This window comes from Schistocerca americana, chromosome 1, assembly GCF_021461395.2.
Source record: "Schistocerca americana isolate TAMUIC-IGC-003095 chromosome 1, iqSchAmer2.1, whole genome shotgun sequence".
Lineage (NCBI taxonomy): Eukaryota > Metazoa > Arthropoda > Insecta > Orthoptera > Acrididae > Schistocerca > Schistocerca americana.
In genome coordinates, this window is record NC_060119.1 from 360,657,614 (window position 1) to 360,672,604 (window position 14,991).

The window sequence follows — 14,991 nt, forward strand, 5'->3', positions numbered from 1 at the left end:
TTACGAGAGGCTTTTGAAACTCGTTAATTTAAGAAAACGAAAGAAAATGAAACGAAAGTGAGAAAGCGCGCAAAAAGCTTGTAAGAGAAGCTGGGAAGAATATTCTGCGTCTTTACATCAGCATTTTCAACTTTTAACGCGAAAGAACGATATTTGATGTTCCTTCCCCCTCTCTAGTAGTATCACCTCAGTATTTTCAAAAGCGAGGTGGCATGTAAGTGTGATTATAATACTCTATGTGTTCTTCCTCTCGATGTAGCAATATGTCACCTACGCCTTTAATAATAACTAATGTTTTTAGAAACGTTGGAATTATCGAAAACGAGCTTTCGACACTTGATAAAAGGGAAAAGAGCAGTTATTTTAATGTATGGTTAATGTTATCAACATTTAATGCGTATATTTTAAGTGAAGCTTTAGAACTCCCTGGACAAAGCAGAGTTTATTTTTATTATCATGACTGAGGCAGTGCCAGCTTTCATTGCGTAGTTTTAAGACCAGCATAGCATGCACCTATTAAATATATTAACTAATATTCCGATGAATTACAAAATTTATTGCAACTGCTATATTTCGAGCACGTCTATGCACCCATACAACGAATCTTACGTACATGGAATCACCTATCCCTACGAATATCGACATATTAAAGGAGTACAGAGAGGACCTCTTTCGCACACGGATTTAAGAACATGATTGTCCTCCGATTACTCGTTTGTCGTGGGCGGGGAGGGGGGAGAGAGGCTGTCAAGTTGCGAAAGTTTGATTATAACCACTCAGTACATCGCTTTAGATTAACTTACAAGAAATTGCAGTTAAGAGAAATGAGGCGTATGAGAAGTATTCATCCCAAAATTTGAGAAGTATTTGTGTCATGTAATTAAGAAGTATAATACAAGTATACTTTCACAACTACATTACACAGCATGAAATAGAAGTGTGCAGTCACCATATCAATATTCAACTGAGGACACATCTGCACACCATGGCTATGTGAGTGTGTAAACGAAGAAAAACTATTTTTCAGATCCTTCCGCCTACGTTCAAAAAATGGTTCAACTGGCTCTGAGCACTATGGGACTTAACATCTGAAGTCATCAGTCCCCTAGAACTTAGAACTACTTAAACCTAACTAACCTAAGGACATCACACACATCCATGCCCGAGGCAGGATTCGAACCTGCGACCGTAGCAGTCGCGCGGTTCCGGACTGAAGCGCCTAGAAGCGCTCGGCCACCGCGGCCGGCCGCCTACGTTCGAGAGGTCACTTTTTCTGTTATGTTTTCTCAGTGGAAGGTCTTCTGCTCTTTTCCGTCTTGTGTTACTCAACTTCCCGCAATATCTACATCTACATACATAGTCCGCAATCCACCATACGGTGCGTGGCAGAAGGTACCTCGTACAACTAGCATCTTCTCTCCCTGTTCCACTCCCAAACAGAACGAGGGAGAAATGACTGCCTATATGCCTCTGTACGAGCCCTAATCTCTCTTATCTTATCTTTGTGGTCTTTTCGCGAGATGTAAGTTGGCGGCAGTAAAATTGTACTTCAGTCAGCCTCAAATGATGGTTCTCTAAATTTCCTCAGCAGCGATTCACGAAAAGAACGCCTCCTTTCCTCTAGAGACTCCCACCCGAGTTCCTGAAGCATTTCCGTAACACTCGCGTGATGATTAAACCTACCAGTAACAAATCTAGCAGCCCGCCTCTGAACTGCTTCTACGCCCTCCCTCAATCCGACCTGATAGGGATCCCAAACGCTCGAGCAGTACTCAAGAATAGGTCGCACTAGCGTTCTGTAAGCGGTCTCCTTTACAGATGAACCATACCTTCCCAAAATTCTACCAAAGAACCGAAGACGACTATCCGCCTTCCCCACAACAGCCATTACATACTTGTTCCACTTCATATCGCTCTGCAATGTTACGCCCAAATATTTAATCGACGTGACTGTGTCAAGCGCTACACTACTAATGGAGTATTCAAACATTACAGGATTCTTTTTCCTATTCATCTGCATTAATTTACATTTATCTATATTTACAGTTAGCTGCCTTTCTTTACACCAATCTCAAATCCTGTCCAAGTCATCTTGTATCCTCCTACAGTCATTCAACGACGACACCTTCCCGTACACCACAGCATCATCAGCAAACAGCCGCACATTGCTATCCACCCTATCCAAAAGATCATTTATGTAGATAGAAAACAACAGCGGACCTATCACATTTCCGTGGGGCACTCCAGATGATACCCTCACCTGCGATGAACACTCACCATCGTGGTCAACGTACTGGGTTCTATTGCCGGTTCTACTTGTAGACTCACGAACAGTGTCGGATTTGCTGTTGACAACACGTATGTATGTGCTGCTCTTTCTGGGCAGAATAGTCTGTGCTGGTGGTCAGAACGCAAACCAATCCACGTCGACAGATTTACAACTGAAAACCACCCTATGTTAAATATAATTTGTAATTTCTAGAATTCCTTGCCATTTTGGATACAGTTGTGTGTACTTATATTTTCCGAAAATTAGCTGAGAAATTTGGAAATCTCCCCCTCTCCTCCCTGTTGTAGCAGTGCCACGGGTCGCGACCGTCGTCCGTAGAGACAGTTCTACAGGGTGAAAAGTGTTTAAACCGACAAACTCTGGGAGGCTGTAGGGGATATCAAAACAAATATTTTTCCCTAATGTCATTTTTTCCTACGAGGATTATTTAAACCGTTGGAGGCCGTATTACGCTCTTCAGTTGATAGAGGCCGTATTAAGATCTTCATTAGTTAGTGGGCGTATTACGCTCTTCACTTGTAGGCAACTGCTGTCCGCCAGTGTAGTAGGGCATTGTCTCTGTTTACTAATGGAGCGATACACCTGGAGTGAGTACACTGATATGGTTGGTGAGTACTACGTAGCGCACCACAACGGACGAGCTGCACAGCGGGTTTATCAACAATATCCTAATCGCCGTATCCCGCATCATACGATCTTTGATGCTGTGTACCAACGTCTGCGTGAGACAAGGTCATTTAGGAGATTACCTGGACAGGGATGCCGTAGCACGGTAAAAACGCTGCAATTTGAGGAAACTGTCTTGCAGCATGTGGAGCGGGATCCTTCAATCAGCACTCGTGCAATTGCACGTCACATGGGGACGAATCAGACGAATGTAAGAACAGTCCTTCGATAGCAATTGTTACGTCCATTTCACTTACAGTGTGTCCACAACCTGGAACCAGTTGATTATCCGCACAGAGAACAGTTTTCGCAGTGGTACCTAGAACAGTGTGAAATGCATCCTACATTTCCATCCTCTGTGTTGTTTACCGATGAAGCACCGTTCGGGCGTGACGGAGTCTTCAACATGCACAATTCGCATGTTTGGAATGAGGATAACCCACACGCCACAGTTACTAGCGCTCATCAAGTGCGGTTCTTCGTTAATGTGTGGGCCGGTGTTGTTGGAGACTGTTTAATTGGGCCGTATCTGCTACCTAGTTGTCTCTTGGTCATAAAAAAATGGAAAAGTGTTTGTTGGTTTAATTAATTTGCCGCCAGAAAAATTTTACTCTACCGGTTTAAATACTCCTCGTAGGAAAAAATGACATTAGGGAAAAATATTTGTTTTGATGTCCCCTACAACCTCCCAGAGTTTGTCGGTTTAAATACTTTTCACCGTGTATAGTCTACATGTTTGAAAGTGTTCAGTCACACTAACGAGGGAACCTCCCCATCGCACCCCCCTCAAATTTAGCTATAAGTTGGCACAGTGGATAGGCCTTGAAAAACTGAACACTGATCAATCGAGAAAACAGGAAGAAGTTATGTGGAACTATGAAAAAATAAGCAAAATATACAAACTGAGTAGTTCATGGGCAACATATACAAGATCAAGGTTGATGTGAGCTCCGGAGCGCCGTGGTCCCGTGGTTAGCGTGAGCAGCTGCGGCAGGAGAGGTTCTTGGTTTAAGTCTTCCATCGAGTGAAAAGTTTAATTTTTTATTTTCAGTTTATGTGACAAAATCTTATGTTTTCATCACTTTTTTGGGAGTGATTATCACATCCACAAGAAAACCTAAATCGGGCAAGGTAGAAGAGTCTTTTTACCCATTCGCCAAGTGTACAAGTTAGGTGGGTCGACAACATATTCCTGTCATGTGACGCACATACCGTCACTAGTGTCGTATAGAATATATCAGACGTGTTTTCCAGGGAAGGAATCGGTTGACCTATGACCTTGCGATCAAATGTTTTCGGTTCCCATTGGAGGGGCACGTCCTTTCGTCTATTAATCGCACGATTTTGGGGTGCGGTCGAAAAACACAGACACTAAACTTACTACAGTGAACAGAGACGTCAATGAACGAACGGACAGATCATAACTTTGCGAAAATAAAGAATGTGAACTTTTCACTCCATGGGGGACTTGAACCAAGGATCTCTCGTTCCGCAGCTGCTCACGCTAACCACGGAGCCACGGCGCTCCTGGGCTAAGATTAGCCCAGATGGACTACTCAGTTTGTATATTTTGCTTATTTTTTCATAGTTCCACACAACTTCTTCCTGTTCTCTCGATTGATTTGTGTTCAGTTTTTCAAGGCCTATCCACTGTGCCAACTTATAACTAAATCTGAGGGGGGGGGGGTACGATGGGGAGGTTCCCTTGTAAGCAGCGAGCGACCACGGCGTGTTCTCTCGGTTTGTCAGCATCCCTTTGAGCAGAGATGAAGCGCAGCGGCAGAGGCCTGGTACGGTCGTGACAGAGCGGGCCTTTAAAGGGCCTAGTGGAGCGTCGCGGCAGTGAATGAGCAGCGCCGGCGGGCTGGCGGCCCACAGCAGAGCAGAGAAATGCAGGAAGAGGCGGCCGCAGCTGCCGGAAGCGGCCGGCCACCCCCGGCTAATGACACGCAGCTGCCACGCGGCCGCACGGCTCCACAGGTGGTCGGCCGGACAACCTCACCACTGTACGCCGAGCGCCTTCCACGCCGCTCCGCATTAGCCGCGCCAATAACTTTGAAACGTTTCCTCAGCTACGCATCTTCAAGTTTTCGCGGCGCAGTGAATGAATGAACCATTAGATTTGGGGCGTGCATACTTAGAAAGCCTATTTCTTCGTCAAGTTTTCGGCTGAGTATCTTTCGGCCATCTTTCTTTAAAAACTCGCAAAGACGTCGCTACAACGCAGCTCTTAATGATACATCGATACCCACGCATGGAACAACCAGCTAACCGCTGGTTCAACTTATGCATACGAGGGTCACTCCAAAAGAAATGCACACTATTTTTGTAAAAATACAGTTTTCATTCTGCATGTGTGAAAGTTTTACAGAGTGTAGATACAACCTTCCCGCTTGTTTTCAAACTTAGTTCAACCTGTTCCCGTGAGTGGCGCCGTCACAGCATGTCTTCAAGATGGCTGCTACACTTGACGTTCGTCAGAAGCAACGTGCTGTCATAGGATTCCTGTGCTGTTAAAACGAGACAGTGGGAAACATCCACAAGAGGTTGAAACAGGTGTATGGAGATGCTGCTGTCGATCGCAGTACAGTTAGTTGGTGGGCAAGCAGGTTACGTGATGAAAGCGGGCACGGCAATATTGAGGATTGTCCTCGTAGCGGCAGGCCTCGTACTGAACACACTCCAGACAATGTGCAGAGAGTTAACGAACTGGTGACTGCTCACAGACGCATCACAGTAAACGAATTGTCACGCTACGTTGGGATAGGGGAATGAAGTGTTTGCAGAATACTGTAAGTGTTGGCGTTAAAAAAGGTTTGTGCCAGGTCGGTTCCTAGGATGTGTTGGCGTTAAAAAAGGTTTGTGCCAGGTCGGTTCCTAGGATGTTGACAGTGGCTCACAAAGAAACAAGAAAAACGGTATGCAGCAAACTATTGGAAAAGTACGAGAGTGGTGGAGATGAATTTCTTGGAAGAATTGTGACAGGTGATGAAACATGACTCCATCATTTTTCACCAGACAAAGAGGCAATCAATGGAGCGGCATCATGCAAATTCACCCAAGAAAAAAAAAATTCAAAACCACACCTTCTGCTGGAAAAGTTATAGCTATGGTGTTTTACGATTCGGAAGGACTCTTGCTTGTGGACATCATGCCAAGTGGAACCACCATAAATTCTGATGCATATGTGACGACACTGAAGAAACTTCAAGCTCGACTGAGTCGTAGTCGACCACATCGGCAAAAGCAGGGTGTTTTGCTGCTGGACGGCCACATGTCAGTCAAAAAACCATGGAAGCGATCACAAAACTCGGATGGACACCACTGAAAAGCCTGCCTTACAGTCCTGACCTGGCTCCATGTGACTATCACCTCTTTGGGAAACTGAAAGTCTCTTCGTGGAACAAGGTTTGAAAATGATGACTCCCTTCTGCACGCTGCCAAACAGTGGCTCCAACAGGTTGGTCCACAATTTTACCGTGCGGGTATACAGGCGCTGGATGCAAGACGGCGTAAGGCAGTTTAGAGGGATGAAAATTATGTGCAGAAATGAAAATATTGTTCCTACACACTGTAAAACTTTCAAACGTGTAGAATAAAAGATGGATTTAAAAAAATAGTGTGCATTTCTTTTGGAGTGACCCTCGTAGTTTTTTTCAGCCGAACGATATATCTGGCACTTGACAATCTGTGGCGGTAGGCAAGAGGCGCGGCTTTAAAAGGAAGGAGCGAACATTGTAGTTTCACACTTACAATATCTGTCTCTCTCTCATCCCATTTTTTCACAATACACATATTTTCAATTTTTCTCTGGGACGATGATGAACTATGTTCCAGAAACAATATGATTCCAGCTCCAGGTTCAGATCAAGGGGAAAGGGAATGACGAGCTAAATGTTCGTCGGCTCGTTCATCCACTGCGACAAGACCATGTTAACAACACGTTCGGCATCCAAAATGTTCTGGTGTTTCTCTCCCCAACCTTAACCAACAGAAGGCGTCTTTTCTCTCTGTCTTAAGAGACATCATATTTTTAATATCTTCCTCCTATTCGAACCCCTCCAACAAACTTGGCCGCATTGGGTTTTCAAACTTCCTCGCACGTTCTATTGTTTACCACTGAATACCTTCCTCGCTACCTTAGAATTTTGTTAAACTGCGCTGCCTTGTTGTGCAGTCTTCTGGAATGGTTATATCTGTTATGACGACGACGAACGAGTCGTCGTCAATGTTGACTGTCGCCAACGCTAAATACAAACATATATATCACAGCAGGTTTGTCAATAACGTCGATAACGTGCTGACTGCATTGTCTGGATCTGAAAAAAAAAAGGTTCAAATGGTTCTGAGCGCTATGGGACTTAACAGCTGAGGTCATCTGTCCCCTAGAACTTAGAACTACTTAAACCCAACTAACCTAAGGACATCACACACATCCATGCCCGAGGCAGGATTCGAACCTGATACCGTAGCGGTCGCGCGGTTCTGGATCTGCAACTAATATTAATTAGAAGTCGTTGGTAAAAAATAATATATATTGTACCTATCTGGTTCTACAGGATTCTTCTTGGCCCTCATACATACACACTACTGGCCATTAAAATTGTTACACCAAGAAGAAATGCAGATAATAAACGGGTGTTCACTGGACAAATATATTACACTAGAACTGACATGTGATTACATTTTCACGCAATTTGGGTGCATAGATCCTGAGAAATCAGCGTGCAGAACAACCACCTCTGGCGGTTGGGCATTGAGCATGCTTGGATGACGTGTACAGGTACAGCTGCCCATGCAACTTCAACACGATACCACAGTTCATCAAGAGTAATCACTGGCGTATTGTGATGAGACAGTTGCTCGGCCACCATTGACCAGACGTTTTCAATTGGTGAGACATCTGGAGAATGTGCTAGCCAGGGCAGCAGTCGAACATTTTCTGTGTCCAGAAAGGCCCGTACAGGACCTGCAACATGCGGTCGTGCATTATCCTGTGAAATGTAGGGTTTCGCAGGGATCAAATGACGGGTAGAGCCACGGGTCGTAACACATCTGAAATGTAACGTCCACTGTTCAAAGTGCCGTCAATGCGAAGAAGAGGGAACCGAGACTTGTAACCAATGACATTCCGTACCATCACGCCGGGTGATACGCCAGTATGACGATGACGAACACACGCTTCCAATGTGCGTTCACCGCGATGTCGCCAAACTCGAATGCGACCATCATGATGCTGTAAACAGAACCTGGATTCATCCGAAAAAATGACGTTTTGCCATTCGTGCACCCAGGTTCGTCGTTGAGTATACCATCGCAGGCGCTCCTGTCTGTGATGCAGCGTCAAGGGTAACCGCAACCATGGTCTCCGAGCTGATAGTCCATGCTGCTGCAAACTTCGTCGAACTGTTCGTACAGATGGTTGTTGTCTTGCAAACGTCCCCATCTGTTGACTCAGAGATCGAGACGTGGCTGCTCGATTCGTTAGAGCCATGCGGATAAGATGCCTGTCATCTCAACTGCTAGTGATACGTGGCCGTTGGGATCCAGCACGGCGTTCCGTATTACCCTCCTGAACCCACAGATTCCATATTCTGCTAACAGTCATTGGATCTCGACGAACGCGAGCAGCAGTGTCGCGATACGATAAACCGCAATCGCGATAGGCTACAATCCGACCTTTATGAAAGTCGGAAATGTGATGGTACGCATTTCTCCTCCTTACTCGAGGCATCACAACGTTTCACCAGGCAACGCCGTTCAACTGCTGTTTGTGTATGAGAAATCGGTTGGAAACTTTCCTCACGTCTGCACGTTGTAGGTGTCGCCACCGGTGCCAACCTTGTGCGAACGCTCTGAAAAGATAATCATTTGCATATCACAGCATTTTCTTCCTGTCGGTTAAATTTCGCGTCTGTAGCACGTCATCTTCGTGGTGTGGGAATTTTAATGGCCAGTAGTGTAATTGGTCGCTTGGAAAGATTTAAGTGTTTATTTTCCCGCGCGCTATTCGTGAGTGAAATGGTCGATAACTAGTCTGAAGTGGTTCTGTGAACCATCCGCCAAATACTTAAATGTGAATTGCGCAGCAATCGTGTAGATGCAGCTCTTGTCTGTGCATCAACTGTATAACAGTCTTCCAGACGCTTGCATGATCTCTTCACTGCGCCAGCGGTTACAGCCTAGTCTGGAGGCAGGACTGGTGCGTTGGAAGCGGGGCGGTTGCAGGTGGGGGATACCTCGCCGGCCGGCAGGTGCACCAGGGCTGCTGGCACTCTTATGTAGTGAGTCATGCCCATCCTCGGCTGCTGCGCCCACAAAAGGTGGCCCCGCCACACTTCTCGGCTGCTGCCTGCAACGCGGGAGCGCGCTTTCACGTCCAGACTGATTATTTTCAATTCTGTCTGCAGTTCTCCCGAAGAGGAAGAAGCATTCGGTATTGTCAGTATCCTACCCTACAAGGTGAGTTCGAACACGACCGACAAACGTTTGTAAAATATGACAAATATTCGATTCCAAATAGAACGTGTGTGTTCAGTGACTGTGTTCGTTTAAAAGATGGCAAAATGTACGGCAATCAGTCGCTACTAAAATGCTTATTGCAGATCTAGATTTCAACTACTGTTTGCGTATCATCGGTGCTAAATCCATAACTCATAATAATGCATTGGAATACGACACATGGGTACATCAAACACATTATGAGCTTTGTACGAGAGTACTGATAAAGTGATATACCGGTAACGTGCAAGTCAGATCATCATTATCGGGCCGGCCGCTGTGGCCGAGCGGTTCTAGGCGCTTCAGTCCGGAACCGCGCTGCTGCTACGGTCCCAGGTTCGAATCCTTCCTCGTGCATGGATGTGTGTGATGTTCTTAGGTTAGTTAGGTTTAAGTAGTTCTAAGTTCTAGGGGACTGATGACCTCAGATGTTAAGTCCCATAGTGCCCAGAGCCATTTGAACCATCATTATCGCTTCCCTGTACAACTAGCCCCCACTAGACTAACCAGGCAGTATATCAATTCATACTGAGACCGCTGTTTACAATTATTACAGTACTGACCTCGATGTACGTAATGATGGTATGCAGAGCTCTCTGTACCAAAGTATATTAGCGTCCAAAACGTAAGCATATTAACGAAAAGAAGAGATATTGCATTATCAGGATGTCGGAAGGATTACTGAACAAGCTACAGTTTAATCGCAAGACATTTGGCATCCAGCATCCGAGACATGATGTTAGAAAAGTTCTGATAGTTAATATACACATTTTTATGAAAATAACACAACTGGGAAATCTCTTCCACAATAAAAGAAGCTGTTAATAGGCGATGTGGTTACCACAGCGACGTGGTATGCTCTCATAACATTCAGATCCGAAGACAATCGCTGGCCAGTCCATGCGACGAATATCTTCGTCTTCAAGAAATTCATTCACCAGGGCGTATAATTGCAGACTGGCACTGTTGTCCACAAAGAGGAAGTCTGGACCAGCTACACCTTTGAATGATGTTACAGTGATGTTGGTTCAAAATGGCTCAAATGGCTCTGAGCACTATGGGACTTAACGTCTCAGGTCATCAGTCCCCTAGAACTCAGAACTACTTAAACCTAACTAACCTAAGGACATCACACACATCCATGCCCGAGGCAGGATTCGAACCTGCGACCGTAGCGGTCGCGCGGTTCCAGACTGAAGCGCGTAGAACCGCTCGGCCACCAGCGGCCGGCAGTGATGGTGACGGCTCACCTCTGCTCATTCACTTTCGCGCTTTTCGTGGTTATATTCAACTTTTAGACACTAGTGTACATCAGATTACAGAATTTATTGGCCTTCTAATTCGTACAATGTTGCCTGATATTTATAAAACACCAAAAACCGATTAAAACATTACTAAAAATAGCTTAGATACGTATTATTCGAAAGGCAGTTGCAAACCCATTTGGCACGTACAGTGCAAGCTGTTACTGATTTGTTTGACTGATGTGGCTGCTAAGTGCTATACCACCTACTGCACTCCCCTGACTTAAGCCCTCGTGAGTTCAGCTCGATTTATAAACTGAAGAAACACTTCACGTCATTCGCTTCAAAACTGCTACAAATTCGTCAATACACCGCGCCGCGCGAACTGTCAACACAACTGGCACTGCTAAGAGTATCCTACGACTTCCACATCGCTGGCAACGAGTTATACACAATGGTGTTAACTACTTTGAAGGTCAGTAAAACTTTGAAACACGTTATCTATTTTGTGCGAGCTGTAAATAAATAGTTGCCACTATTGAAGTTCCAACCTTCTTATTTACAACCATAATGTGACTGTGCTGATAGGGTGGCGACCTATTGTTGACAACTTCTCCTTTTAAATTCCTGACTGCATAACATTTATGATAATGGAATAAAAGACCACTCACTACGCTACCAACATCCAGTATGGAATAACCTTCTTCTGCATTGTTCGAACCATCACTCTTTGCCTTTAAAGAGACCGTGTATTTGAAGCGACACAAATAATTTAGAAAGCATCGGATGTTCCCTTCTCTTACGACGAAAGGCGACCTTCTGAAAGTCTTCCAAAGCTGTTAGGTGCTTCGTCCACAACCTCTTTTTTTTCCTGGTGTCTGCGATTTTATTGTGCCAGTCTTGTTTGAATCTATATTGTACTATTCTTTCCCTGTCGTTACAACAGTGTTTTTGCTTATTCCCAAATCTCTTACAGTCTGCTTACAAGCCGAACAAAAGAAAATAAATACTCTTTTTCATCATTCTCCTTTTATTTCTCAAAATACTCTCTCACCGAACACACCAAGTCGCAGGCTCGGCTGCATTTCTTTCTCCGTTTCACTTCGCGCGTTGGACTGCCGTTAAAACGAAGCCAATATTTCGTACCACTTCTAAGCTGGTCGTAGGTTGTGTTCCAAAAATGAGCAGCATAGAGACAGAAGTGATAACACTTTCTGCAGGACCTGAACATCATTTTGCAGGACAATGCTCAAGCACGTACAGTGCAAGCTGCTACTAGACGCCCTCGTAAGTTCAACTCGTTTTCTAAACAGAAGGAAACACTTCACGTGATTCGCTTCAGAACTGCTACAAATTCGTCGGGTAATAGACCGTGCCACTCGAACTGTCGACATAACTGGCACTGCTAAAAGTATCCTACGACTTCCACATCGCTGGCAACGGGTTATACACAATGCTGGTGACTACTTTGAAGGTCAATAAAACTTTGAAACACGTATCTATTTTGTGCGAGCTGTAAATAAATAGTTGCCACTGTAAAAAGTTCCAACCCTCGTATGATGATAGATACATCTGCGGCTCGTAGATAGGTAATGATGAGATATTTAATAGTGAAAGGAAAACCTGGGAACAAGCAGTGCCATTAACAAAATATTTCGTATCTCTACTGTGAAGCTATAACAAATAATTAGGATATTTTAGCGTACTAGATACTGAATAATTCCTAGCAGTTTTTCGCGTTTATTAGAGCTCAGTTTCGACGCCTCTTCAACACATTGATCATGTACTTCGAAACGAAGCCTCACTTGCAAACAGCACGTTTGCACTGTGAGGGAAACAGATTGTTAAATGATCCATTCCCAGAAGTGTACGAGCTGGCTGATAGTGCCTGCACACACTGTACATGCTGCGGATACGGAGAGTTCTCAGGCAGCACTCTCATGACGGCCATGTGATCAACATTTTTGTTGTAGCTAAGTGCCTAACGCTGACACTAGGGTTATAGTCTACTGCACGAAGAAGCTCTCCTCTAGTTGAGGTGTCGTCGTCCTTCTAGCTAATACTCCCCCCACCCCCGGCGCGCTTAAACGTCGCATGGTCCCTATGGCGACGATCAGTTTCTTCAAATGTCCTCTCGCCCCTGCAGCGTCATTCTGGAAATCTCTCCCGATAAAAACGTTGAGCGCCAAGGCTATTTCTATTTGATAATCCGTACAGGAAATTGCGATCTGCAAACTCCGCACATGAGTACATTTCCTTTACACTGTACTGGAAATCTAGTCCATGATGAACACTATCAGTAGTTGATGCTACGTACTTGTTACTGGTAGAGTTATGAGTGTGCATTCTGCGCAAGTTAGCCGCATGTCAACACGAGTAATGAAGTGACACACTTCAGTATTACCTTCACTCAACTGGAGCAACGAACACTGGTGATCAACCTAATAATTACAACTTACCGGACACTCTAAGCAAACGTATCCAAAAGTGTACCGGCATTTTGAACATTTCACGTACGAAAACATTTCACGTAATGTTGGTACGTTCTGCTTCTATATGTTTCCCATGATTAATGTGAATATGGCCGCGCGGGGTAGCCCGCGGGTTTAAGACGCCTTGTCACGGTCCGCGTGCCCCCCCCCCCCCCCCTCCCTCCCGTCGGAGGGTTCGAGTCCTCCCTCGGGCATGAGTGTGTGTGTGTTGTCCTTAGCGTAAGTTAGTTTAAGTTAGATTAAGTAGTGCGTAACCTTAGGGACAGATGACCTCAGCAGTTTGGTCCCGTAAGACCTTACCAGAAATTTCCAACGTGAATATGAAGAGACGTAGAAAACGAACTCTTACATGAAAATAAAGTATTTCCGGACCCATGTCCAAATAATACATTTTATACCTCTTTGTGTGAGGCATATTTCCTGAAAGTTTGGCAACACGTTTGTTACACCTAGTACATCAGAACTCGTCACTGTAGATAAATTTGTGTGAATAGTTAGGATCTGCAGGACGTCGCATGTTTTGACTTTTGCGGTGGCCGTATAACAAAGACTTTTTCATTGGGTAAGGGGAGGGGGAGAGGGGATTCAGCGGCCCCGCCCCCGCTCCAGATTGAAGTACGCAGTGGCTTCCATGAATCCCTTAGAACGAAAACTAGAAACGGTTCCTTCGACGGAGCCACCGCCTGCTTCTTTGCCATATCCTACAATCCAGCGTGACCATTCTGCTGTTTCCCGCTGATGTGGCAGCACTGTTTTGCTGTTGGCCACGTCGGTCGGTAAGTCACAAATGTAGTTCCTGAACTTCTGCGTTGTCTTTTTACTCGTGACGCTTCTCGCGGCGGACGAGACTGCAGCCTGCCACTGACAGCCCGCATGGCTATCACGCGGAACGCAGTAAAGGACGTTACCAGGTACTCCCCGGGCTTTCGCGGTCACTCAAGGCGGCCGTAGCTCATTCCTGTGCGGTTACGGCGGCGCTGCTTGTGACACCGTGAGAAAGGAGCCAACGCAGAGAAGCATTCCGGATGCCGTCTGTAGATAATGGGGGCACCACTGAAAAAGTGATCTTCAGAGTACCCACATACATCTATCGCGAAATCCTAACTATTGACACCAGTGACCCACACCAACTGGACTTGTTGAGCAATTGAAAAATGTAAAGATGAGTTGCTTATCTCGTCAAATGCTGCCTCCCCCGAGTAATTTAACAGCTACTACAAAATACTAACACGAATTCCTTACAGAAGACTAGACAAACTGGTAGAAGTCAACCTCAGGGAAGATCGGTTTAGATTCAGGTGAAATGCGGCAACACACGAAGCAATACTGACCCTGCAACTCATCTTAGAAGAGAGGTTAAGGAAAGGCAAACCTACACAAATAGCATTTGTAGATTTAGAGAAAGTTTTCGACAATGTCGACTGGAATACTCTCTTTGGAATCCTGAAGGTAGCAGGGGTAAAATACAGGGAGTGAAAGGATGTTAACAGAAATCAGACGGTTGTTATAAGAGCAGAGGGGTATGAAAGGGAAGCAGTGGTTGAGAAGGGAGTGAGATAGAGCTGTAGCCTATTCACGATGTTATTCAATCTTTACACTTGAAAACGGTAAAGGAAACCAAAGAAAAATTTGTAAAAGAAATTAAAGTTCACAAAGAAATGAAAACTTTGAAGTATGCCTGTGACACTGTAATTCTGTCAGAGACAGCAGTGAACTTGGAAGAACAGTTGAACGAAAAGCCTACAAAGTATTCGAAAGTGCATTTCCGTGCGCGGGCGTCGAATTTTTCTTTGGCATT

At 45.0% G+C, this 14,991-nt stretch overlaps 1 protein-coding gene across 2 annotated transcripts in view; it reads right to left on the reverse strand.

The window, feature by feature from the left end:
• Positions 1-14,991, reverse strand: part of LOC124599972 (neurogenic protein big brain-like) — a 303,231-nt gene that overhangs the window by 217,730 nt on the left and 70,510 nt on the right. The gene's annotated exons all lie outside the window — the stretch shown is intronic.